General features: G+C 47.2%; 1 long non-coding RNA gene across 1 annotated transcript in view; it reads right to left on the bottom strand.

Moving 5' to 3' along the window:
* Positions 1-12,758: 12,758 nt before the first annotated feature.
* Positions 12,759-27,393, bottom strand: part of LOC109316701 — a 59,947-nt gene continuing 45,312 nt past the window's right edge. The window contains exon 3 of the long non-coding RNA XR_002102897.1: positions 12,759-14,515. This is a non-coding gene — a long non-coding RNA (uncharacterized LOC109316701). The remainder of the gene's footprint in view (positions 14,516-27,393) is intronic.

Here is a 27,393-nt window from a genome sequence, read left to right as displayed (position 1 = left end):
GCAATATAAGACACCCAAAACCCCAAACTCCTGACAAGTGAAAACCAAATTCTCAGTTTGCATGAAGCGGTGTGTACCTTCATCAGAGCTGTGCTGATTCACACTAACTCAGAGTCTGGCCCTAAAAAACCTTGTTTTCTCTCACCCTCTCTCTCTCTCCACAGCTTCCCATGCTTCTGCATCTCAACCAGAAATTGGGGGACATGTACAACTGCTTAGCAAAGGATGTGTTTATGCCAGTGCAGATACCCAGAGCAAAAGGAGCTCAACTCACACATTCACTGCCATACCATAGTATGGTCAGAACTGGGGTGCTAGGCCCTGTCCACTAAGAGACAGCTACATCCCCCATCCCAGGTGTGTTTCCATTCCATTCTCTAACTAGCTTGAGGTTAGCTTACCATTAAGGGCCTCATTCTGCTTCCCTTGCAGTTATGGAACAGTATTAGCACTTCAACATGAGCTACAGACAGAGCAGGGGACTATTCAGTATGAGTAAGGGTAGCAGAATTATGCCCTTGAAAGTCCTAAGTCCAGCCTAGTGCTTATAGTATAGACCTGGGAGCCAGGAAATCCAAACTCCATTCCGGGCTCTGCTTACAACTTACTTGTAACCAGAGACAAGTCAATGAAACAATAGGCACAGACAGAAGTGCAGCTCTCTAGTCTAACTCATGGCAGGAAGTCAGCTGGAATCATAGGATCCCAGCAAGATAAGCATCCAAATTTCTCTTTAAGGCATTCAGTGTAGGTGCTTGAATCCATATTCACTGTTGGACCAGGAGGATGGATGATCTAGCTCCACTTCAGAGTTGATTCAGGGAGAGAGTGTGTGTCTGCATTATCCATCCCGTAACCCTGCCCTCCTCTCCAATCTTCCGTGCTTTCTCAGGGTGGGAACGGGGAAGGCAGAGCAGGGAGGTCAGTTCTGGGGTTTCCCCAGCCATGCTGGAGTATGTGTGAAGGGTGTGGATTGAAACCCCCCAACCTCAGTTGTGGGGGGAGGGGGGACTCCAATCCACTCACCCCACCCTCCAGCACTGGCTGGACAATCCCCAGAACAAGCTCCCTTCCCCACCTCCCATTCTGAAAACAGTGCCAGAAGCAGTAGTGGGCTGCATTAGCTAAACCCTGCCTCCCAGCAAGGACAGACATAATTTACTGAGGGCCCTCCACTTCGGACCACCTTCATCTAAACCCTCACATAATGAGGGTTCATATTTTCACTGGATCTGGCCCTTTTAAAGCACTCTGGAGCCGTGCCTTTTTGTTTGGTCATGACCGTACAGCACTTCCAGGGGCCAGATCGGGTAAAAATTGTCACTTCTATCTGCACCCATGTGTCTCTGCTTCCCCATCTGGAAGGGCAGGAGATAATACTACCCAACTCCAAAGAAAGGAAGACAATCCACCAATGTTTGCCAAGTGCTTTGAAGTTGCTGGCTGGACAGCAGAATATATGTGCAAAGAATTAACTCCATTCTTGTTCTGGTTTTGTCAACCCTTTGGAACCTTACAGTTGAGCAGTACAGGACTCAGAAGTTGGGGACCAGTGCTCATATTTTGTTTCCATGGCAGCAACATTTTAACTCAGAATTATGGTCTTGGGTTTTTCACTATAAAAGCAGGCAGAATAGCAGAAGGAGGTGAGCACTAATGTTTCAATATTCACACACAGGCACACAGTGATAACCTACCAGCTGGCCAAATGAAAGCCTCAGCCCCTTATGTTTGTAGGCACCCACAAGATCCAGCCAGGCAGTTTCTAAAAGTCCTACAGGCAAATACCTTTGGAACATCCTCATACCTCATGTGCCAGTAGCACAGCTCGTGAGTTTGATTCCACTGTATGCTATGGTTGATTTTCCACAAACAATCCCTCAAGATTTCCCACTGGAAACTCAGTCATCATCACACAACCCACATTAGCCACCCTGGAGACACAGAAAAGGCTTCCCTCCATTAAGCTATGTAAGCCCTGGAAGGTACTTTACACCTTATGATACCCTATTTACCAGTGGCAACGCATAGGGGATGGATGTGCACTCCCTGAGTGCTGGTGAACCCCCTGCTTAGGCGATGGGTGAGGGAGCAGGCAGGAGCGCTGGTGCCCCCCTGCAAGCACCAGCTGGGGAGCATGAGCACTGGATGTAGTATATAGCTATAATTTTCCATGTCTAGAATCTAATTTTTGGAGGGTTGTCTTAAATTCATCCCCCTCCCCAATGCTGTAGGAGGGAAAGCAGCAGTGGGGGGGGGGGGGGGGGCAGCAGGGAGCAAGGGGGAATAAGTGGCCTGGCCCCTGCCCTTTGCCCCCCACCACTTGCCCCCCAGCTGCCTGCCCCCCGTCCAATGCTTGCCCTCCCCTGCCACCTGTACCCTGCTCTCTCTGCGTCCCCATCCTGCAACTACCACTGCTGCTGTGTGGCCAGACAAGGTCTGAGTTACTTTACACTGTGTGCCCCCAAAAGAATGGGGCCAAAGTCATGTCTGATGGAGGGAGACGGACCAGAGGCTACAAGGGGCAGGTGTAGAGGGGAGGTGGGGTGGAGGGCAGGAGGAAGTGGAGGAAGGTAGCTGTTGTGGCTTTGATTCTGACCCCAAGCCTGGGTCAGGGCTGGAGTCAGAGCCACAGCAGCTCCCCTCCCACCCCTACCCCCACCTTCTATTATAATCCAAGCCAAAGGGCTTTTCCCCCATGTTGAATGAGGGAAAAAAAACTCATCTTGGATTGAAGTAAATATGGTTTACATCTTAGCCTGCAACATCCAGCCATTGGACAATGGATTATCTATCCCCGCAAAAAAATTGCAAATAAAAAATAACCCCTCACAAATCAGGACAAACAGCTAATAGGCCTGTGCAAGTCGGTAGTGATTCAATCCGGCTTCAGATCCAGCTGCTTTGGATGGCCATGATCCGATCTAGAGCTCCAGACTGGGTTTCTGCTTACATCCAGCTGAAGCGGCTCCGGAGCTTCAGAGCCACCGCGATCTGGCCATAGGGTATAATGGGGAATCAATGAAATACGTATAGCTTTGTTGCATTTGTCTGACTTGGATGAAACTTGCAGGGATTGTAACCTCTGCTGAGAGCATGAAGCCTACCAAGTTTCAAGAAGATCAGTGCAAGGGTTGGGGGGGGGAACTGTACCCCAAATTCTTGAAAGCCAAACTCATGTCATGTCTATGTGTTACAACACAGGGGGGTCAAAACCGCAGGACTGGTAGCTCTTACTAGGGCCACAAAGCCGGCAAGTTTCAAGGAGATCAGTGCAGGGGTTTGGGGGGAACTGCACCCCAAGCTGCAGACAAGCAAAACTCGTGCCATGGGTGACACTGCATGTGTTAAGGCGCAGCGGGGTGACAGCTGTAGGGACGGTGGCCCCTGCTGCAGCCACGACGCCTGCCAGCTGTCGAGGAGATCGGTGCAGGGAGGCTCTGGGGCCCTGCACCTCTAGCTGCTGACAGGCAAAACTGTGCAAAGATGTCTCTGTCTTGGGGCAGTTGATTGTCTGTACTGAGTCTTTCCTCTCCTTAGCCTGGTTTTGTAGGTGCTAATTGATGTTTGTTAAGTTATGTAGCAGCTAGGTCCTGTGTATTGAGCTGGGCCTTGAGTCCTTAGGCCCTGAGTGAATCATGATTGATTGATTGGTAACTGGTAACACAGCAGCTTAGCAGCCAGGCCTGCAGCGGTGTCTCCCCTCCCCAGAACAGACACAGTCAGTCCCACAAACACCCACGGAACGAGTTTTGCTTGTCCATAGCTTGAGGGGCAATTTCCCCCAAACCCCTGCACTGATCTTCTTGAAGCCTTGCAGGCTTTGTGGCCTCAGTAAGAGCTACCAGCCCTGCAGTTTTGACCCCCCTGTGTTGTAACACGTAGACGTGACAGGAGTTTTGCTTTCAACAATTTGGAGTACAGCTGCCCCAAAACCATGCACCGATCTTCTTGAAACTAGGCAGGCTTGGTGGCCTCAGTAAGAGCTACCACCTCTGCAGTTTTCACTCTGCTATGTTGTAACGCCTAGATATGACATGAGTTTTGCTTTCAAGAATTTGGGGTGCCATTTCCCCCAAACCCCTGCACCGATCATCTTGAAACTTGGCAGGCTTCAATGCTTACTGCAGAGTCAACCATCTCTGAAAATTTCATCGAAATTGGATGAAAAACAACAAAGTTACAGATATTTTATTGTTTCCCCATTATACCCTATGGCCAGATCTCCAAGGTGGCTCCGAAGCTCTTTGGTAAGCCGAGCGAGGAGGTGCTGTGACCCGGATGTGCTTCTTAGATCCCAAAGCATCTCCTGATCCGCAGCCCTGTCCGAAGCCTCGCACAGCCCTAACAGCTAAAGCCACAACATTTTTCATGGAACTGAACATTTGCAATATTTTACTTTGGAAATTCAGACGCATGCTAGCTACAGAAAGGTTTTGCTACTTGTAGAATTAAGTATGTTCACTAGGGTCCCTGCCTGGCTTCCAGACTACACAGCAGGGAACCCAGTGAACTAGGCAGACTGCTGACCAAGTGGGCAGCCCAGGGAGATGACCAAGTAGAAAGCCTGGGAGCCATGTAGTCCACCAGCAGGAAGGACAAATCCCAGGAAGGAAGCAAGCAAGGCCAATCAACCCACCTGCCTTCAACAAAGTCAAAAGAATCAGCACATTCCTGTAAACTGTTTTGATTCCACTGAATCAGCATTTTCGACTGGATAATTTTTACCTAGTTCTACTAGTCAAGAAACAAAATGACAGCAGAGCTGTGATTTAGCACATTAGGGAAAACAAGAGGGAGATCACATAACTCCTTATAACCAAAATCTTTGTGTCAGATTTGCTGCTTCAGGAACATAAGGAAATCTGTGCTGTTCACTGATCAGAAACCTTCTACAGAGCTTTCTAATCAGCTAGAAGTTACATTTGTAACTGACATTCCCTAAATCCCTCCATCCCTAAAGATACAGTACAAATACTTAATGGTTACCTAAAATTCTAAGTAGAGAGAGCATTGTAAGGCCTCTGATAGGTGTCAGATTTTTTTTTTACCTGTCGTGAGCTAGATTTTTAGGAAAAGACAAGCCAAGACAGATATGTGAACAATTGAGGCCTATTAATATCAATCAGCTTTGGGACTTTCAGCACCCCATTCTTTATGAACTAGTATTCAGAAATCAGTAGTCAGCTCCAACTGTTCAAAAGTCAGGCCCTCAAAAACATGAATTTTGGGGGGTTGATCAAGTTACCATATACTTTTGTTGCATTTTCAACACAGCAAGAATAGGCAGAGGCTTTCTTTTTTTTTCCAACGGAAGCTACAATTTAAAATAAATCACAATTCCAGGGGCTTTATGCAAAACACCAACTATTACAAGACTCATGGCAAATTTGCAAGAGTTGTTCATTCACAAATTAACTTCACCTAGCTATAAAGGGGAATATGGCAGCTATCTGACAATATGTTAGACAACAATTTAAGGGAAACAAAGAGGGGATTTTAGGCACACTGAACATAACTGCCCAAGCTAGTAGTCAGGGACTTGGAAACAGGTATAATATACCTGTTGTCATGAAAAATGACAGAGGCTCTTTAATAAAAGCCAGCTTGGTCAGGACCTCAGTTTTTACATGTCATCTGAAAGGCAGTGCCTCCAGCAGCACAGTACCCAGGTACACCAGCTAAAGGATTTTAGCTTAGTGCCAACTCAGAGAGAAAAGCATCAAACATTGAATCACACACACCACTGTTTTTGGCTCCCTAGACACCTGATTCTCCATTCCACTTACATGGGGACAAGGTAAGTGTAAAATACTGTCATTCTGATCTGTTCACATTTTACGTATGTAAATGGCTACTGCGATGTGAGGCAGTGGAGAATCAGTGTATAGGTTTCCTTAGGACAGGGATGGCCAACATATGGTGGGGGTACCACAAATGACATACATAGCCTATGTGTGTGTGGCACACAGCAGATTGGGGAAGGGACAGGCAGCACAGCAGTAGACAGGGCAGGAAGCAAAAAAATCAAAGCAGAAACTCAGGCAGGGAATACAAGGAAGGGAGCAGAAAACAGAGCAGCAGATCAGGCAGGAAGCATAAAATACAGTTGTGGCACACCTGCCAAAAAGGCTGCCCCTGCTGCCTTACGATGACCCACCCACATATTAGCCAAGGCTAACCTGATGTAGCCTGTGAATCAGTCAAGCTCACAGTCCAAGTTATTGCAGCTGAAAGTAGCCCTATAAAATTATTATTTAAATAGCACCAAAGTGTGCTATGGACTTTACAGGAACATTAAAAAGGCAAGGTCCCTGCCCTGAGAAACTTAACATCTAAGAGCGAAGCACTAGATCCTTAGCAAGTGACCATAACCCTATTGACTCCAAAGCAGCCACAATGCTTAGAACCTGCTAAAAATCTGGCTCTAAGTATATAAGGATAAGTGTGTATACAACTTTTTGCATAACTTGGGCTGATCTTACACCATTGAAATCAACTGGAAATGTATCACAGACTGCCCTGAGAGTCCAAAATGCCAGCGTCTTTCACAGAGAGGAGAAAGCAACTGGTGGGTAACAAAAAGCCAAAATAACTCAGCAATGAACTGCATAACATATTTTGCTACTTCCATAGGCTTTCCATTGATTTTTTTAATGGCACACTCATTCTGACTCTCACTGTCATATCTATAATATTGACCTGTGAGCAAGGGGAGGCTGTGGGTTTTATGGGCCACCTGGAAAGAGGGACTCAAAGGACAAATTAAATACATGGTTTCTGACCCTCGAAGCACATCCATGTGGATGGGCCTTGCTGCCTTCATGAAGCCTCAGTGAAGTCAACAGACCTCCTGGCTGGTGCAGAGATCCTCCCACATTAATCTTTTAATACAGTGGAGCTCAACCTTTTGGAGCAGTGGGCTGCGTGCTTGCAACCTGGCTGCCTTGTAGCCACCATTCTCTGCCAGAAGAAGAAAGGGGAGGAGAGGGGAGGGGGGTAGCTGCCTACTCAAAGGGAGGCCTGTAGGAAGGGAGAGGACCTTACCTCTGGCTGCAGAGGGGATCAGCAGCATGGCACAGGGCAGAGAAGGGGATGCACAGAGCTGAGCTGCTTGCCACTGATCCCCCAGTGCCACTAAGTAGATTCAGCCTATAGTCTAAGCACCACTGTTATAACAGGATTCTGACCATCTTTTGTAAAGTGCACATGGAGCCTCCAGCATGACACCACCTAACACAATGTTTGTTGTCATTATTAAGCCACAGCTACTTCCAGTATTTCAGGTTACAATGAAAACATCCCACTTCAGAAACTTAACACTTTTTTTCCCCTCCACCCTCCTCAAGTTAAGTGTGGCCCAGAATTTTGGGTGTGTCCAAAAGAGTTTTTACAAGTTTTAAACCCAAAGCTCAGAATTTATCCTTGCAAAAAAAAACAAAAATAAAAACACACACACAACAACCACCACCACCCCCGGAACAGGTTTTTTAAAATAAACCATCTCCTGCAGCATCTGCCACCCAGCAGTTGCAGCCTTGTGCTCGTACATAAGAATCCAGAAACAAAAGGGACTAAGTGAAGAACTGAGAAACTCTCTGTCCCGCTTTTCACTGCACGTGTGGGCCTGATTCAAAGGTCCCATCAAAGGTGAGCAATGAGGTTCTTTATAACCAACAACCCTCAAGGCTCTTACACAAATGGCAGTGGGGGCTGGATGGGGTTCCAGGTGTACTTTGTGCTTAGACTTAGGCGATTGCACAAAATTACCTCTATCTACACTCCAAGGCTTCTGCTGGCAGAAGTCCCAATGGAAGACAATGGCTACCACAGGGAAGCCTCCAAAGCATGTGCACATTCTCAAGACTTCCAACAGCTCTGGATAGTTTCACTTCACTAGTTAGTAGGGTGCAAAGTGGACCCTAGGAGGGCATCAGCTACTGAAGGGGCTGTGGCAGGTGGCAGAGGGCATGGGCATGTTTACATGCACCATTTGACAGCTATCAGTAAAAAGTAGGGATCCTGCCATACTGGAGCAGGTTTGAGTGTGGACATGCTCATAGCTCAGCCAGCAAACCTACATAATGCAAACCAGGCCTAAAAAGCTTGTCAGCTCACCAAAAAACCAGCACAACTCAGACATCTATACTGACGGTATGCAAAACTGGCCTAGAAATGTCTGACTGGCTTCTAGTCTTAGAGCAAGAGGTTCATTTTCATCACTAAGTTTAATGGCAAAGAGAACAGTGTATTGTACTGTTCTTGGATAAAAGGAATGATCACCATTCCCTTTCTGGGTTTCAAAGTCCTCAACTTCATGATTAGCAGTTTAATCCACTTCTTAAAAGTAAATTAGATATACAACTGTGGCTGTAATTACATCATTCATTTATAAGGTTCTCTTCATCCAGAAATCATATTCTCTCTCTCTTTCTCTCTCACACACACACAAAACTTCTTCCATTGCTGCAGTACACCAGTAAAATATGACATTTCTTAGCAGCATGCAGCAAAACTACAAAATATTCTGTGGGGGTAATTTTTAGATAGAGAAAATATTTAATTACCCATATTGGAACCAGGGTAAGAAAGACCTGTTGGCTTGCAAAAAGTGCCATGCAATCTTTAATGACTCAGGCGTTAGGGTCTAAATCTCGTTGATATACTTCCATAACAAGTGTGGTGCAACAGAGTTAGGCAAAAGAGTACTTCCCACTTAATTAAAACCACCAATTTTTGCATCGCCCACACCTTCCTTACAGTTGTACAATCCAGACAATGCCTAGGCTTGTCCTTGCTTGGCGTAGGAAAGCTGTTGTGATCTAAACCCAAAGCACAGGCTGGGAAGAGGCTGTCAAGCACGATAATTCCCAAGAAACCATGACCCAGTTTCCATACACATCTCTCCAAGCATCAAGGGAGAAGAGGGCAGAATTTTCTTCAAATGTCTTCCAAATCCTTTCTTAACTTCATAGAATTTAACTAAAGAGTTGTACTGAAACATTCTTTAAAAATTATTTCATTCTGTAGCAAGGGTATTTGTCCTTCATCAGGTCCTTCTGACCTAAAAAGTCTTTGGCTATCCCCCCGATACAAGGATGATTTCTGCTGTGGGGTGGGAATTTTTGGTGGGTTTTAATATGGCTGAGGAGTTCAATCCATGCTCTGCAAGCTTTTCCACAGATATAACAAGTGGTGCCTTGCCGGGGGCACAGCTGTTGGCCAGCTTCCCTTCCTCCTCTGCCGTTTCTCAGCTTCCTGAGCAAGACAGTTCTCTTCAAAGTGGGCTGTGGCTTGATGGGTGGCGCTGTGCCATTGAGATCTCTTACCAGCCAGCACTTCCCAGTTTGTAAGGTATGCCTTGCAGCACTTCTTCTGTCCTCCATGGGTCCTTTTACCATGACTGAATTGAGAGAAGAGGACTTGCTTCGGGAGACAAGTGTCAGCCATCTGCACACAGTGGCCAGCTCAGTGGAGTTGATGTTTCATGATCTTTGCCTCAGTGCAGGTTATGTTAGCTGCATGGAGGATGCTGGCATTGGTGCAATGGTCTTCCCATCTAATGCAAAGGATCTTCCTAAGGCAACAGTGATGGAACCATTCCAAATACTTAAGATGGTTTCAATGTCACCCATGTCTTACACCCCTAGAGAAGCATGAAGATAACTGCTGCATTGCAGACCAGGATCTTAGTTTCCATTTGCAGATCTTGGTCTGTAAAGACATGGAGAAGCAACTTTCTGAAGGATATACTGGCACAGTAAATCCTCTGTTTGATTTCTACGTCAAGACTGACTGACTGGGAGAGGTGGCTGCCAAGGCATGGGAAATGCTTGACATTGTCCAGGGGTTTTCCATCAATTGTAATTTGTGGGATTCGGGGAGCACCTTGTGCTGGGGAAGGCTGATGGAGCTCCTTGGTATTCCCAACATTAAAAACAGAAGTCCTGATAGACACCTGAAAAAAGGTCAAGGGTGGACTGCAGATTGGTCTCAGTGTGAACGAGGATAATAAATCACTAGTGTGCTGAAAGTCAGTCATGCCAGTCTTGGCAACTTTGGTTCTGTTGTGAAGGTGCCACAGGTTGAAAAGCTGACCATCCATTTGATACTCAACCCCAGTTCCAGGAAGATGGCAGTCAGACATGAGGATCAAAATCACAGCAACATAAATGGAGAAAAGAGTTGGGGGGATCATGCAGCCCTGACTGACACCAGTACAGAGTGTAAATGAGTTTGTCTATGATCCATTGCAAAGGACTATGGCAGTCATCCCATCATGGAGTAGCCTGAGGATGCTGATGAACTTCAGTGGACAATCAAACCTAGTCAGCACCTTCCATAAGGCTTCACAACTGATGAAGTTGAAGGCCTTGATTAGGTCAATGAATGCCATAAACAGCTCCTAGTATTGCTCTCTACCCTTCTCCTAGATCTGTCATGCAACAAAAATCATGTCGGTGGTACCCCATGATGGCCTAAAACCACACTAGGATTCCAGAAGGACATCTTCGGCAAGGGGAAGGAGGCGATTCAGAAGGATGCAAGTAAGAATTTTCCCAGCAATGGAGAAGAAGGCATAGGAGAGCTGTTGTGATCTAAACCCAAAGCACTGGGAAGAGGCTGTCAAGCATGATAATTCCCAAGAACCCACGACCCAGTTTCCACACACATCTCTTAACATCAAGAGAGAAGGGGAAAGAAGGCAAAATTTTCTTCCAACATCTTCCAAACTCTTTCTTAACTTCACAGAATACAACTGAAAAGTTGTATTGAAACATTCCTTAAAATGTATTTCATTCACTAGCAAGGTTATTTGTCCTTCTTCAGGTCCTTCTGACCTGGAGAGTAGAGAGCCATCAACAACCAATCCAAATGATTTTTCCCTTTCTTCTCCAACCCCCACTCCTGAACAAATCATTTTCAGGATGTGCTGATGGTACCCTCTAGCTCAGGGACAGGCAAAATGCAGCCGCCAGGCCATTCTATCCAGCCCGCGGGACCCCTAAAATGTTTAGAAAATTAATATTTATCTGCCCCTGGCTGCCTGTGAAGCGGCCCTCGATGGCTTGCCCTCCACCCGAAATAATTGCCTGCCCCTGCTCTAGCTCAACATGTAAACCAAATCATCTTCAAATACTTAGGAAAAGCAAACTGGGGATCAGAACTCCAAATTGCAAAGGCACAACCTGTTGAAACAAACTGATGCACAAAATTCTAAGAAGTTATTCTTGAATTTTGTATAAAAGTCTGCACAAACACTTGCACCTAAATTCAAAATAAATCCTTCATCTCAACCATAAGCCACATTCTTTCTTCCATAGGTTGAACCTACACCTTTAGATCTTACCTATATCTTTGCAGTGGCAGGTCCCGGTGAGGGCAGGGCAGATCATGTAACCCAAGTTCTCAGGCCCACTTTGGATCCAGAAGTTTGCCAGTGAGGCTGCTCAAATCTCAGCCAAAACCCCTGCTCTTGAGCATTTGGTCTCTAAAAGGTCCAAGAGTAGCTGCTGGGGACAAGCCTGGAACAGGCTGAGGGGTGAATTTCCAGACCAGCAGTACATCAGTGGACATGGTCCGCTGATGCTGAGCCCTGTTCTCCTTGGTCTCTGCAACTGCAACAGTACAGAAAAGCCCTTAGTCAACACATAACACTTGCTCTTTTTGTTAGCTATTGAATGCACGGGCAGGAATTCCAGAGTCTAGCAAGTGCTGTGACTACAAGATGAATAAAACTGGTGGTTACATATTACAATAACAATTCTGAATGTTTTAAGGACCTTCTAGTAGAATGGGAGAGATGCACTCAAAATCTCTCCCAAAATTTCAGCTGTCACCCCTAATATAAACTAAAACCTCAAAATCAGAATCTTTCTAAGGGATTCTGAACTATCACAGTTAGCTATCTCTGAATCATCATAAGGAACTCAAATCCAAATGTAAAATCTTTGCCTAGCTTCCAAACTGCATAGTGATCTTGTTTACCACCATCATCATCTAGAGCACAGGTCGGCAACCTATGGCATGCAACATGATTTTGATTGGCATGCAGACTGCCTCCCGCCCCTCAGGGTGGGAACAGCCACACTCAGATCCCGCGCACAGATCCAGGAGCATGTGGCTGGCTGCAGCCTGGGAAGAGCCTTGCACCACTGCCAACCCTAGCCCAGTAAGAGCCCGGCACAGGCCCCAGCCTCATCCCAGTGCCGGCATCGGAACCAGCCCCAGCCCCAGCCCCAGCCGGATGCCGCTGCCAGCCTCAGCTCTGTGTGGGCCCCATCCTGGTGCTGCCAACAGCCACAGCCTCATCCCAGCACTGCTGATGGCCCCAGCTGCAGCTGGATGCTGCCACCAGACTCAGACCTGCTCAGGCCCCAGCCCAGCACCACCGCTGGCCCCAGCCCCATCCTGGCACTGCCAACAGCCCCTGGCGCAGCTGGGTGCCACTGCCAGCCCCAGCCCTAAATGGGCCCCAGCCAGGCATCGCTGCCAGCCTCAACCCTGCTTGGCCCCCAGCCCCAGCCTGTCACCACCACTGGCCCCAGCCCCATCCCAGCACAACCAATGGCCCCGGGTACAGCCAAGCACCGCCACCGGCCTCAGCCCTGCACAGGCCCCAGCCCCAGCCTGGTGCCACCGATGGCCGCCAAACTGGTAGGATCTGAATTTTAATTTAATTTTAAATGAAGCTTCTTAAATATTTTAAAAACCTTATTTATTTTACATACAACAATAGTTTAATTATATATAGAGAGAGTCCTTATAACACTAATATGCAGTGCGTCCTGCTATGTACCACCCCCCCAGTTTTGTTTTTCTAAATGCAGGCACTCCGGCACCTTCCAAGGTAGACACTGTGGGTTTTTTGGCACTCCAGCCAAAAAATGTTGCCTATCCCTGATCTAGAGACTTCATGAGGCTGAACAACCTCCGTCATAGTTTGTAAGTTTCTGCCGAGTGCTGGAGCTTCCCACGTTAACCTGAAACCCAAGTCACCAAATAACCATAAGAACAAATCTCCTTATGGCTATTTCCTTTCCCCACCAGAAACCAAGGAACCTTTGGAAATCTTAGAGACGCAGTTCACTCATACACGATTTCTGGCCAGATAAAGGTTTGAATAAAACTTTAGATCAGTCTTTTGTAGGCTGCTTCATTTCTTCCAGTTCTTGCACCTTTTAGGGTTCCTGCTTCTGAACCTCCCCCAGCCCCCTTTTATACATTGTGCTCACATGGAAAGCCAGGGGAAGCCAGGGATGGAAATTATTTTCAAGAGGTCTTATAACTACACAAAACTGTGGGAAATAATTACTTGAGGTATGGACAAACATGCATTTGTAGAAGCTGCAAAATGGGAGACAGAGCTGCTCAGGAGCAAACAGAAGCAGTTCTGCTGTAACTGCTGTGTCTGTATAAGCTTCTGGTAATGCAAGTGAGTCAAACTGTCCTAATTTTGATCCTGGATGAAGCAGGTTTAAGGGTGGAACAATTTTGCTACAATTGTCCTAGATATTCACCCCTAAAGGAGGTCTGGTTGCAGAGGTATTCACTAGGCCCACATTAAAAATTTAAGACCTGTTCCAGGATGCATCAGATTCGAAGTCAAACCTGGATGGCAAACTTTATCTGGACCAGGATCTTCTTTGGTCCTGGTCAGGAACCTCAAGAAAATGTCTCCAGAACAATAATGCTCACTTGTCAGAAATGCAAAGGGTCATTCTGGCAGCCCTACAACTGAGACCTGCAGATCCATCTCCAAGGACAGGATGAATTTATAGCACGTATAGTATTGTCAGAGGGATAAACATCCCTCAGTGAAATAAACTTCTGATTTTCTGACCTGCAGTTACTCCTTCTCTGCTCCCAGAGTCTTCAAACCATCACACTGCCATTGACTGAGTAGCACAAAAGCAGAGAAATACATTTTAAATGACCTGTCCCCTCTCCTCTCCCTGCACCCATCACTCTCACTGGGATTCTGGCTGACAGCAGCTCTCTCTCAAATTCCCTCTTTCAAAACCAGTTCCCTTTGATCACACATTACAACAGCTGAAGCACTGTTTAAATGCAAGTGAAGAACAAAGTGATTCGTTAAATATGTAATAAACTTCATCTCTTACCTGTCAGGCACCCCGCGAGAGCAGAGGGAGGCATGGGGTAGAAGAGAGCAAAAAGATTAGGAGGGGCAGCAGGCAGCTCTGAAAGGATATGGATTGCACACCATTTTGATGCACCAGTTCCGGGGGCTGGTGGTCTGTTTCAAGCAGAAGAATACCACGGGTGCCAGGTCTGGATAGGGCACATCAGGGTCCGGTGGGGAGTTGAAATCCTCATCGTTACCCAGCTCTGGGGATGATGGAGGCTCCTCCAGAGGTGTCTGCTGCTCAGAAACTCCCAGATCCATGGGCTCCAAAGGGTAAAGGGTGGAGGTGTGAGGGGGCTGAGCGCCCAGGTTCCAGGTGGAGGAGGGGTGGGAGATGTATTCGGCCATGTTGGCACAAAATGAGAACCCCTAGGGAGAAGGAAAAGAACAAACACCCATGAGGAATCAGCAACACTTACAGTGTGATTTTGTTTTTAAAGCGAACATAGAAAAAGCATTTGGCACTGGGTTGGCAGCCCTGCATAGGTTCTGCATACTTAAGGTCAGAGGCATTTTAGGCAGAACTCAGTTAAAGTGTATGACAGTCTGATGGTATAATATGGCCTTTCATTGTCGGGACAGAGGCAGCATGCATAGCAGCACTGCAAACTTCTGCCCACCTGGCCCCTGACCTGGGAAGGCTGCCTCCCCCTAGCCCTCTCCAAGCTTGGCTAGTGAGGACTCCACCTTTTGAAGCTTTCCTGCCCCACAGCTTTGCCTCCTGCCCCTGTCTGTCTAAAATGCAGGTACCAAAATTATCTTTCCCAGTGGCGGTTTAAGCTGGGTTGCCTCTGCCTGCGAGCCACTGTGTTAGTACTACACAACACTGAACACAGAGTTAAGAAAAAAAAAATGAGGCTCTGCATTGCACAGCCCCCCCGTCAGCATCTGAGACCTGGTATCCTGTTGAATTTCCCTCTGCAGCCTTTCTGCTCAGCCAACTACAGCCCTTCCACCTTCTCCTCTCTCAGATGCCTCCTCCCCTCTTTCTATGTTGCCTCCTACACTACATTCCCTACACTAATTCTCTCCCCACATTCAGATCCTCCCCCCCCGTCCAAAATCTCTGGCGCTTCACCCATCAGGCATGAGGAATAGGAAGGAATAAGAACAAGCACAAAAGTAATGGTAAATAGACCCACTAAGATGAGCATGTTACTTGCTGAGTAAGGCATGTGAATTCATTAGGGTCACCCACTCACTCTTCAACCCCTCCTCCCCTTTTTTTCTGTTCAGCCAACTCATCTGCGCTACCACACTGACATGGGAGTGCACAGGGAAAGCATCCTACTTATCTTTGTAAGAAACCCCAGCAGAGTTTAGATACTCAAAAATAAAACAACTAATCATAACTAATAGAGGTGCACCAATAAAGATTTTCTTGGCCAATACTGATTTTCTTGGCTTTATTAATGAGCCATATCAACTGATACTGATTTGATAACCGATTTACAGAAATGCAGCCAGGCAGCATGGAGAGCAGCACCCTGCAGGTAAGTTTGTGGAGGGGAAGGGGAAGAGGGAGGGAAGCAGTGTGGAGGGGACAGATTAATGCCCCCATGGTGAGGGAGGGAGTGGAGCAGGGACGGGAGTCACTGCCCAGTCACGGCGGTGAACAAGATCCGGGGTGGGGGCAGGGGGTGGGACGAAGATGCGGCTAATCCAGGGGATCAGCAACCCAGCTCTTAAAAATGGCAGCAGGGATGCTTGAACTAATAAAACTCTTTTGATGAGCTTTACTTCAAGTGCCGCCACCACTAGTTTTAAGGGTGGGGGTGCTTTTAACAGGAGCAGAGCCACGTGGGATGAAGACGGATGTGGGCTGCTTACTGTGGGCTCGGGGCTCTCCACTCTGCTGCCTTTGCCCTGGAAGGCCCATGTTGGCTGCACATCCCTTGCCTCCCGCTAGCAGCAGAAGGCACAACTTGCCACCCCACCACTACCAGGCAGGCAGGGGATATGTGCCCAACGCAGAGCCCCCGGGGCACAGGCAACATACCAGAGAGCCCCAAGTTCACAGCAGGCAGCCCACATCTGCCCCACACAGAAATCTGGGGGCGGGTACACACAGCAGTGGGGATTCACCCCTCCCCATTCCTCCCCTATGCCCCCTGTGACTCTGTCCTGCTCCCTGCCCCCAGTCCCATTCACTGCCCTAGTTGGGCAGCATCTGCAGCCCCAGCCCCTGCCCTACTCCCTCCCTCACCATCAGGACCTCAGTCTACACCCCCCATGCCCTTTCCCCTTCACAGATTTACCTTCAGGGCACTGCTCTCCACATTGCCTGGCTGTCTTCTTAGCCACATGCATGCGTGCAACTGCACGCATGCACATGGCATCCTTGGGCCCTGTCCAGATGGCATATTATATTTATCAGTGATATTATCAGCTACACCAGCCAAAAAAGCCAATAGCCAATAATGTTAATTTTTCTTTTATCAGTGCTGATCTGATATGGCACTGATATATTGGTGCACCTCTAATAACTAAGTTTGGAGTGACAGGGAAGTTCTCGCATGGCTACTCAGTCCTTAGACCAGCAGTTCCCAACCTTGTGGTTGCAATGACACTTGATAGTGTCGACTGATTATGATGAAAATCACAGGAAAAAAGTAGGAAATGGCAGGGTCCCCTTGCAGGCTGACAAAGTTCCAGCCTGCAAGGGGCAGCTTGGGGTTGGGGAAAGCAGGAAGAGGGTGATCAGGCAGGGGACATCACATGCATGTGCATGTGCACACATACACGTAGCAGCCAGGCAGTATGGAGAGCAGCTCCTGCAACTCTCTGCACATAACTCTATGGGGGGAAGGGCAGATTGAGGCCCCCACAGTGATGGAGGGAGGGAAGAAGGGAGGGAGTGAGGCAAGGCTGAGGGCACTGTCCAGCTGGGCCAGTGCATGGGCAGGAATGTAGGACCCAGCTGGGGAAGCAGGATGGAGCCAAGGGTGGCTCATCCATGAGGCAGTGAAGGGACTAGCTCCCTGCTACTGTGTGCACTCCTGGGGAAGGAGGCATGGGGGGGGGCATATGCCCCCCAGATCTGTGCACAAGGTGGGGGATCAAATGCAGGCTGCCTGCTGCCAGCTCAGCGCTCCCCACCATACTAACCGCTCCCCCTCCCCTGGGGCCTCCACAGCCCAGTGGGCCTGACCCAGTGCAGGAGGGCAGAACAGGGTGGGGAGGGGTGCCACTACCAGGAGCCCCACGCTGGCCACACTGCCATGTCAAGGCACCCCCTGCCCACCCAAAAGCAACGGGGATCACAACTTCGTGCTGCCACCACTGCTGCTGGGGGGCAGGGAGTGCCTTGCCATGGCAAAGAAGCTGGTATGGAGCTCCCAGCAGCAGCACTGAGCCTACCCACACCACTCTACCTTCCTGCACCAGATCCTGCCTGCTAAGCCATGGAGGTCTCCAGGGAAGGGCAACAGGGTGGGGAGACCTGAGCCCAAAGAGGGCAGCCTGCATCCTCCCCCCACCCACGGGCTCTGTTCCGGCCATGCTGCCCACAGAGGGAGGGAGCGTTGATCTTGTCTGCATCACTTTGGGGTTGCAAAAAATTCCCAGTGTTTAAATGGGGTCATGCTGAGGAAAAGATTGGGAAGCACTGCCTTAGGTCTTCTGCTCACAGATACTTGGATGATGGTGCAATCCTCTGAAACTTTGCAACACATGCCATACATCAGAGATGCAATTCATCCTGCTTAGACAGGTTGCTCTTTGAGTGAGGGATGGTCATTTTGTCACCTGTATGTCCATTCCTACCACAACTGGTCTTGATTGGTGATACTGTATTGCAAATAACAAATGGGAATGCAATATTAAGTGCCCATCACTGTAATACCCGGATTGCGTGTATGCTAAAGTAGTGGAAGCATGAGAAAAGTGTGCTATAACAGTTTTTTTTTTTTTAACGATAAAGGGTAGAGGGAGAGCATGGCTGGGCCTTGGAAAAACAAAATAGCATTTGTCACAGTCACAAGAGGTATGACAGAGCCATAAAGAGCATTTAGCCCCTCCACTGGTTGGCCATGCTCAAAGGGAGAGTCCTACTCTGGGAAAACATAGAACTAGACTTCCCTTCAGCAATTCAAGCAAAGGGATGGAGCAAGCTTGAAAGTCCAAAAAATGGCCTGACATGGGAATGTAAGATGAGCATGGTGTTAGACAAAAGGCCCTGAGCTGAAGGGCTACACTGATCACCAAGGGATGGAGTGAGTTATATCTCTTATCCTGCTGCTACCCTTGGTGCTTTTGGAATATGCACAGTATGCAGACTAGCTCAGAAGAATAAAACAGCATTAAAGCACCCAGCCTGCTAGAAATATCCCGTCGTCAGCAGCACAGGACTTAGCAGTCCTCACGATCCAAAACCTGGATCTTATCTCCTTATAATCCTCTGTCTTCATGCTAAAGCTGCAGGTTATCTTTCCCAGACTTGCCAGTTCATTCTTTTCATGAGCAGTTCCTTGATGTAGTGCTACAGCCCCCACACACAACTCTACTGATGCCGTACTAGCTTGACTTGCAGCACCCCCTGCTGCTTCACTGCAGAACCCCCCACCCCTTTACCCACACCATTCAGCCAATGTCATACAGTATACCCTCTGCTGTTCCAGTCCCAGACCCCTTCCTGTTCTGCAATGCCCCTCAATCCAGCTTTGCAGCCCCCACTGCTATTCCAGCCTTTAGTCCCTCCTCTCTGCTCACATTTTCATAATACCGCTCTGAAAAGATTTGACAGCTGAAAAAATAGCAAATACAGAGAGATTTTACAAAGTGGACATAATATCCCCTAGGGACATTGCTGAGATTCCTCAGACTTGGTACACTGAATACCCCCAGCCTCTGAAAAAATATCCTGTCTCTTGCCAACCCACTGGCTTTGGAAAGTTGATTTTGTTTTTTTAATTCCAATAACCAAAAGTGCCAGCACGCTCTTCCCATAAGCGAAAAAGTTTTATTTCCACCAATACCAGTCACTTGACTAAATCTTCCAGTAGGTCCACATATTCCTTATCCCCCTTGTTCCTCCTCTCCCTCCACTACTCCTGTCACCCACTCTGATTCAATTTCTCCCTACAGCCTATTAACATGCTGTGCTTCAAACCAGCTTCTATCCCATTAATGACACAGAGAAAAAAGGTTAGTGGGGACAGCTAGGAGGAATGACTTATGATGATGCTTGGAGCAGCCACACTGACGAGGGCATGACAATTCCAAAATGTAACACAGGAAGCATCATAATTAATGCAACAAGATTAATTCCATCAGATTTAATGTTCATGGTCTCTTCACCTCCTCACCACCAGCAGACACAGTTGAGGTATACCAGAATGAGGATTGGGAGCCTGGGAAATAGCTTTCCCTACAGCACTTAGACAAACAGCCTCTGCCCGAGACTACTGACTGGTGGGGGTAAGACACAGTATGGCAATTCCCTGCGGATCAGACCAAAAACACGGAAGTAGCTGCATCATGGGCAGATTACCTGCTGCAATTTGTGCAGCCTGGAATGACTCATTAGCAGTTACACACATGTAGAACCAAAATAATCCCTCTGGGAGCCTCAAAGCTAAATGACTGGCAGCTGCCCTACCGGAGGTCTGAGAAACACCACTTTTCTTGATTCAGATAATATCTCCCTCCCCCCTGACAAGCCGCTCCAAAGGTCGTGATCACAACACCTCTCACATGTTAAGTAGGGTCAGGCTTGGCACACTTGGTAGAGAGACTGATAGGGGAAATCCAAGTGGTTTGAGTAAGTCAACAGGTTGTGCTCGTTATTTGGACCCAATAGGGATGTACCAGGATAGCATGAGAGGAGAAGTTCTCCTGCTGGAAACCTCTTTTGGATGAAACCAAGGTCTTGACCACTTGTGCAGTGGCCCCCCAACCTGCTTTGGCCCACAAGCACAAATAGCGAGCACATTATACATTTGCTTTGCTCCCCCCATCAACCTGGACCATAGTGACAGCAGTCTGAGCTTTAACTTTTTAATTTCCTGTGGTTACAAGTGATGTCAGCAGGGCTAACCGACATTGGGAGCTGGGGATTGGGGACTGCTGATTTAGAGACATTAAGCACATTTTGCAGAGTAGGGATTAAAATGCTGCTAATTCCAGTATTCTAGCCAAACTCCAGTTCAAATGATGTTACATTCCAGCTCTCTCAAAATTTCTCCTGCAGTTCCAGTTTCTTCCTTTTCCCTGCACTCTCACTGCTGGCTAGTGCAGCTGTGGCTAATGCATTTCAACCCAGAAGTTGCCACATATCAATGACTGGGGGGAGAAGAATGAGCTACACACACACACACACACACACACACACACACCCTTTCTCTGAAGCGTGTTGAGAGGTTGCTTCTTTCCTTTCCTTAGAAAGAACAAGGACTAGAAGGTTCTTCCCAACCTCCCCTTTCTATAAGGGTTCATACACCACTGTAAATGGCATAGTATATATAATAAGGTGAAGAAGAAGGCATGCAGACAGACACAGTCCACTGCAACCTGACACTGGCCAGAGAAATCTATACTCAATAAGTCACCCTTTCCACTGAAATCTCACTAACATAACCATTTTGGACCATGCCCTCCATTATGACTCCATTACCTATTATGGATACTATCTATAAATAGGTATTATATATACATTTTCCTGACAGACCCATCCACCTGCATTATACAGTATCTGAATATGGTGCGCAGAGTTGAGATTAGTCTAAAAATCTCTGAACCTTCCAGGGCATTGTTCTTAGCACCCCCAACTCCAGGAGTCACTTCTAGCCAACCCCCCTGTGGTGCAGCAGGATCTCTGGGTCACAAAAGAGGTCCCAGAAAATCTGCAGAATATGGAGATCGCCAAGTCTAATAGAAATACCATCTGGGCATTACTGTGCCACATGCTTCAGCTGAAGACCAGGGACAAGGAATGCAAACAGGGTCACTGCCTCCCCAGAAAAATATCAGCAACCTCCCATTGCCCCTTGTCCTATTGCTCCAGGACAACGGTTCTCAACCTTTTAAGACCCAAGGCATCCCTCATTAGACTCAAGATACCCCTTGGAAAGTGCTAACTCTTAGGTTTCACTTGTTTGTTGATGATGGAAAAGTAACAGAGCAATTCTTCTGTTGCAAAGAACTCAGAAAGACCACAACAGATCACAATGTTTCTGATCCTGTGGATTCCTATTTGAAATCTCTGGATTTAATCTTGTGAATCATGTGGGTGTCTGCACACCGAACAGTGCTCATATTGCGTGGCACACCACAGCATCCTTAAAAGGATGTTGCAGTAGCCACATCCTACATGTTGGAGAATCACTGTTCTAGAATATCCCATCATGCTCCTCTGCTGCTGAAGGACACATGACAGACAAATGGCATATAAAAGAATACTGTTTTCTGACAAATGTCTCTACCTACTTTTACCAAGTGCACAGAACTATAGGAAAATTTTCCCTCAAAAATGTTAAATCACTCATGTCTGGGCGGAGTGATGCTGATGATCCTGCACCAACTTTCAAGGAGAAAGAAGGGCATTCATAATCTCTGTTCTCTTTCCTCTCCTCTTCATAGCCTTTACCCAACACAACAGTCTTCTCAGTGCTGTACCCCTGGCCTGCAGCTTCCCATGTGAGTCACTAAAGCCCCTAATAATCAAAGTTTAACCCCTGCTGATGTTTTGTGTCTACTGCTTATCCACTTAAGCAGCTCCCCCACTGCCCCACACTTGTATGCACACACACACACACACACACACAAGCCCAGAAGAAGCTTGTTAGCTTGCTAGCCAGGAGTAAATGCTGGCTTTTGGCTCACCCCTTCCCTATTTTAGAAGCACCTGGTTTTGTTGTTACAAGGCTGGAAGGTGAATTTTGATTCCTCCAGGAGAAGCTGCTCTCAAATGGCAAGAAAAGCTGTAAGCTTAATGAGCAGAGGAAAGTGCCTGGGGAAGAAGAGGAAGTATCAAGACTCAGGAAAAGTGGTGCAAGGATCAGGGGGTTTCTTTGTCATGAAGACCTGTGCCATTCACAGTGGGCATCACTTAGCACAGCCTCTGATGAGACATGCTATCCTTCAGGCCTGCACGACGCAAGGGTGGGTGGTACTGAGATTTCAGGATTGTAAATGCCACGCAAATAACAACAGACCAAGATGATACACTGCAGACACTATTCATCCACTGCTAAGACACCTGGCTCCTCTGTGCCCCTTCTCTCTCAGTAGAAGGTACCCAAGTGAGATTCTCTCTCTCATATATACTGGCCCTTGAGAGCGATGGCCAATGGAAGAGAGGCCAGACAGTATAACCAGAGTCAGAAGTCTATCAAAAAGCCTCTGGAGAGTTGATAAGATTCAGGTAGGCTACTACTCTAAATGGGGAGGGGGCATGTAATGGCAGGGGAGGAAGGGATATGGCCCTTCCTTCTCAGCATGTTGTAACCTTTATCTCTGCCTCAGCCTCTCCGGCTAAGGAGAAGTGCTCTTAGGAGATGGCATCACATCCAGAGTCCATTCCAAGAGACTACAGGGAAGCAGGATACAGCTGTAAGTCTCTGTTATGCAATCTCAAGTTTCTCATGTACACCTGTGTGACTCTGCAGCTGCAAAGTTTACTTGCCATCTTCTTATGGGCCACCTCACAACTATCCTTCATGTTAGCATCAGATCCCTCTCCAGGCTGTGCAGCCCCAGGGGGGAGGGGTTCTCTGTACCTTGGTAAACTGTTCACATAAGAAACTCTGAAACCTGAGACTGATATAAAGGACCAGATAACATCTCTACTAGTTCCATTTAACAGCTTTGCACTCCTATAGCATTTTATTCAGAATGGGATGTGAATTCTTTACGAACCACTTAGCAGGATTGCTTATCTATCCTTGCAAAGCACCCGCCTCCAACATGGGATGTGGTAGTCTGCCCATCCACATTACACTATCCAACAGTGTTATGGGATGAAGCAGAAAGAGAATAACACCTCCTCCAGCTGAAACTGCAGAAGGCAATTTTGAGGCAAGTAACATTTCCTAATGAATTACTTCATTACTAGTGGGTTGTGTGTCCATGAGCATATGTATACACTTAACTATGCATGACTGTATACAAGTTCATGTCCATACCTGCAAGAGAATGATGTCTGTCACTCCAGAAATATTTGTACTGAGTTCATCTGAGTGTGGGCACATGTATACCACTTACGGTGTGTTTCTGAATGTGTGTGGGAATGTCCATTTGGTACCTGTGTGCATTTCAGAGTGGTCTGTTGTGCACACTCATGACCATGCACATATTTGTTTCTATAAATGTCATGCATTAGTTATAAGTGAACTTGAATGCATGCCAGACTGGCCATTGCCTATACAGTAAAACTACTGCCCATAGCTGTGTCCTCAAGCAGGCTGTGCAGCTCTTGAGCAGCTGCCTCCTAGACTGGACACAGTGTAGCCAAGTCAGTGTGGGGTTTTGGCCAAGATAAGAAGTGACAGGGCCAATTCGCCCACCCACAATGCTGCCTGGACATGACTACACCATGTCTTTTTGGTGCAGTGTGCTTGAGGACTTCACCACCAGGTGAAAGGACAAGATTATGGCTGACAAAGAGTTTTTAAACCCAAAAGCTTGCTAAATTTTTTTCCCCAACTATTTAAGTTGGTCTAATAAAATGCATCAGATGCATCCAAAGAACTTTGTCTGTCTATGTCCTTAGACCAATACAGCTATAACCTACACCTCTAAGTAGATAAAAAGGAATCAGGAATCCTTGAATCTCCTACAACCTTCAAGATATTTCTTGGGGCACAGCCTAGTGTAGGGGGAAAGGACAGTCTAGTGTAGCAAGTGCCAGAACTCAGCAGCAGTTCATTCAGTTTGCACCTGAAATAAGTGCCATAGCAGTGGGAAGGGTCTGGAGCGTCTCCGTCCTCCCTGAAACACATCAACTGTGGACTGTGCAAAGTTGAGGGTCCTCCATGTGCACAGGCTCTTTAAGTGCCTGCTAATCATTTCCTTTTGGCTGAACAACTGGGTAATTGATGTGCCTTATCTTCCTGTGTGTTATTAACCTGTGCCAAATGTATTCCCAGCACATGACAGCCTCTCCCTCCCAGCCCTCACTTACTTCAGAGCTTTTCACTTTCAGAAAACTCTGAGCAGAACCTATTTTGCCTGCTATATGGAAAAGGGAGTATAGTCCAAACCATGCTCAGGACTCCTGTTCTCATGCAAAATCCAATCTTTTAGCCTAGAAATTCTAAGGTACCCATAGTTAGTCCAAGATGGCAGAGGGAGGATACAGCATGAGGTGGAAAAGGATGCACAAATCAACAGGCAAGGGCGTTAATGCTACTGGAATGCAAAGAAGAGAAAGGGCATGAATAATAGCACAACACTCATACTGTCACTTTGGGCTTTGGATACATAGAGGAAGAAATGGTCCCTATAGCTAAATTTTCACCCTGCAGTGGCCAGAATTAAGAGATGAGTTATAAAAATTGAAGATGCAGAAAACAGAAAATGAACTAGAAGGCCCCATCTAGTTCACCCCACAGGATTCATGCTTATTCTCTACAGAGTATTTTGAATGCTTCATCCATTCTAGTTTCACATGTCCTGAACAATGAGATTTCCATAATTTCTTTTTTGGGAGCATTCCACACATTAACAGACCTCACTATTTATACTTCTCCCCCATATTCAACCAACGCTTTCCCTTTTAATGACACTCTATTACTCTCAGTTACCCCCTCTCCCTGGGGTACAACTTGCAGTAAATCCTCCCCTTTCTGCTTTCACATTAGCAGATTCTCATCACACATCCTTTCACTTAAACCATCACTTAGCCATCTATACATATTTAGTGCTTAATCCTTCCTCATAAATTAATCTCTCCAGCCCTCAGGTCATTTGCATAGTTCAGATCTCTGTAGATTGCCAATCTCACTCTGATAATGATGTGCTAAGAACCAAATACAGTATTCCAGGAGGGGTCATGCCACAGCCATGCAGAAGAACTGTGACAGCCACATCTCTGCACCTGCAGCCCCAAAATTGCCTTGGTCTTTTTTGGCTGCCTTATCACAGTACAAGCTCACACTGAACAACGTGCCGTCTACTGTCACACCATGTTCCCATTCAGAGCTCCTTCCCAGGTTCCCTCCTCCTACTGAATCCCTATATCCCCTCTATCTATGCACTCATACCACATGCTTCAGATTGCATTCCCCCAGATGCATTCACTTGCATTTTTCTAAAATGAATCTCATTATGTTATTTTCTGCCCATGTTTCTAATCTCCCTAGTTCTCTTCCTATTATTCCTCCATCCTCACTGGCACTCAAAAAAAATCTCTCAATTTATTATCATCGGGAAATGTCATTCATGTTGTTGCTTATTCCTTCTTCCAGATCATCAATGAAGATCTTAAATAAGATGGTGCACCTGATTACGATGGACAAGGAGGGTCCTAGCAGCTCCCAGGAGAAGAGGGGTTGAAGCAGGTCTCGCTCTCATAGGTCTCAGGCCAGGATGTTTAATGCTGGCAGGCAAGGGAAAGCTACATAGAGCGCCTGTGTTTACTTGGGTTTTTTTTCTTTTTCCCCCTTGGCCTCTAACTCACTGTTCAACATGGTGCAGCTCACTGGAGGGAGGGAAAGCAGTTACATTATCCAAGCCATGTGGCAAATCATATGATCTAGCTGCATGACCCTTATTAACTGGGTTCCCCCTTTCCTGATGTGTTTCTGGCCTCCAAACTCAGCTGTCAGGGATGGTGAAGGCTTTTCCATTTCTTGGTGCCATGATGGAGCATACGTGTTTGCTGGGAGGGCAGGCAGGAAGCTTTCATTGCCTTTGTTGTACCTGCTCTGTGAGCAAATAGAAAATATCAGTCCCCAGGGCACCTGCCAATCCAGTGGTTTTCACCAGAACTAAGTTAAAACTAGAAAGTGCTAGTTGTGTTGCTGGGATTACTGGTGCACCTGTCTCCTCTTTTTCAACCATCTATTACCCATACCTCAAGAGCTCAGCTTTTAAATAAGGTTCATGTTCATCCCTGGCTTAAGCCCGCTGAAGTCAATTGAGTTACTCTAGAGATCACTTCAGCTCACAGACTCTCAAGGGAAAAATCCATTCCTAGAGTAAATTTCTACAGGGAGAATAACCAGTCTTGACCTACACTCTTCCATATGTACCCTGGAGTCTGGTTCCATTATCAGGGGCTAACATGCTCCACCTTCAGGAGACATTTTGCAGCCTGTCAGCATTTGCAATTACCAAAATCCCTGTTTTTATCAGAAATGCTGCCAGGGGAGACCATGCTGTGCCATATTTATAGGTATTCACAGCCCCGTCAGACTAAACAGGGCTTTCTCCAAACCTGCCGTTCCTCAGCTCTGCTTGCCTCCATGCTTAATTTCATAGCCCGACCAGCAGCCAGCAGAAGTGGACCATCCTGGGCAAGGTGGCTGTGGAGGTCTTGGGTATTTAAAAACCATTTGACTTCCCATAGGATGCAAACAGAATAGGCAAGATTGGCCTGCAAACACTTCCCAGATGACTTATGTGAGTCCAGCTGAAAACAGTGGGACTTCTTGCAATAGTAAAGATGGCTCTCAAGATGGCTCTCAATAGTAAAGATGGCTTGCAGGACTGAATTTGTGAGAAGCCACAGCTCCTCTCTCAGCATGGTGAGGGGCTGGGATCATGGGTGACATTTGGGCAGTGCCAGCTGTGCAGCTACATAGTCTCCAAGCTGACCAGAGATCCTGTTGCCTTGCTGCTGTGTTTCAGCGTGGCCGTCTAGCAAAGAGACAGAACCTCTGCACCTCTGCAAAGGAAGGTGAACCTTATTGCTGGCAGAAGTAATCCCCCGACCAGAGCCCAGTCACAGGCGTGGAACGCTATGGGGATCCCTGGGACCCAAAGACAAGCAAGAGGGCGAGAGAGAAATCCATATGACTGGATGGTGGGGGGGAAAACTGACCTTCATTCTGCTTGCTTATTTAAAATCCTTGCCACCCCACCCCAAGCAGAGAGGTGTTGTGGGAGCAAGATAATTTGTAAAAATTAAAAACCGGAGCATGAAGGGTACCAGCAGACCAAGAGGGAAGCAGGATTACTAAAACTCCTAATCCTGACAGGGACCACCCCACCACACAGTTCCCTCCCAACCCCTCTTCCCCCCACCCCCACACAGCCCTGGCACACTTCCTCCTGCCTTCCCAAAGCCCCACTAAACCCCCACACCT

Source organism: Crocodylus porosus, unplaced genomic scaffold, assembly GCF_001723895.1.
Source record: "Crocodylus porosus isolate Cpor-Errol unplaced genomic scaffold, CroPor_comp1, whole genome shotgun sequence".
Lineage (NCBI taxonomy): Eukaryota > Metazoa > Chordata > Crocodylia > Crocodylidae > Crocodylus > Crocodylus porosus.
This window is presented reverse-complemented; position numbering and strand designations above follow the sequence as displayed.